Here is a 1,058-nt window from a genome sequence, read left to right on the forward strand (position 1 = left end):
GGCAGGTGTGTGTTTCCTCACCAGGAAATTTTTAAAGAATGAATCTGTGATGGTAAAGTTGAAGCTTCTATGGATTGCCTTTCCAGGTACCTCTCAGCCTATGCATTAGGTCTACACAGTGAAGTGCTATCATCAGGAACAGTTTTATCTGTTTTTCTGAGCACTGCCAGAAATGCATCATTTTGCTTTTTATTGGTTCATTTCTTAATTTATAACTAGCTTTAAAATGTTAAGGAAACTTCATTTGATTTAAAAAAAAATTGAGAACAAAAATGAATTCATTTCTACTCCCAAGAAGGGCTCAGTATTTGTTAGGGCACAGGTGATCCAGGATTTTGTCACCTTTTAAAGATGCTGTTACAGTTGCTGGTAGACCCAGATAACGGCCCCAATGTAATTAATCCCAGGTTCCCATATTGAATTAAGTCTGCTTTGGGTTATTTAGGTCACATACTGAATAAATGCCCTCTCTGTGTCATTTCTCTGTAAAGAGTGAGTGTATTTCACTTTTCTCTATAATATACATTTATTTTTGGAGCTCATTAAACAGGTTAGGAAATTTAAATAGGTCTAACCAGTAGACAGAAGCTAAAGCTGAAGTTAGAAATACTCTCTGTGGTATTATGTAACACAAGATGAGGGTTGTTTTTTAACTCTTGGCTGCTACCTATGAAGACACTAAAAGTGCTGTTTGAAAAGCAGGTCTTAAAATCAGGTCTATACTTTTTAATATATTTAGATATTGCTTCAGAATATTAGTTTTTGTTTAAAAGTAAAACTCATAATAGGTAATGAATGCTATATATCATTTTGTCCAGGTGGAGATGGGGGTAAGAAAACCCTAATTTATATAGTATAGTCCAATTTGTCCTCCCCACCACCTCTCTCAAACTCCCTTTTGCTGCAAATACATGGTTGTGATCTCTCCTTAGTCTTAAATTGGTTTGCACTTTTCTAAAGTCTAAGTTTGCTCCTAGAAAATAAACCAGATGCTTGGGGGTTAATGATTTATTTGCATTTCAGTAAAGATGCTATATGAATTCATTTGATTATACAGA

Source organism: Mesoplodon densirostris, chromosome 1 (genome assembly GCF_025265405.1).
Source record: "Mesoplodon densirostris isolate mMesDen1 chromosome 1, mMesDen1 primary haplotype, whole genome shotgun sequence".
Taxonomy (NCBI): domain Eukaryota; kingdom Metazoa; phylum Chordata; class Mammalia; order Artiodactyla; family Ziphiidae; genus Mesoplodon; species Mesoplodon densirostris.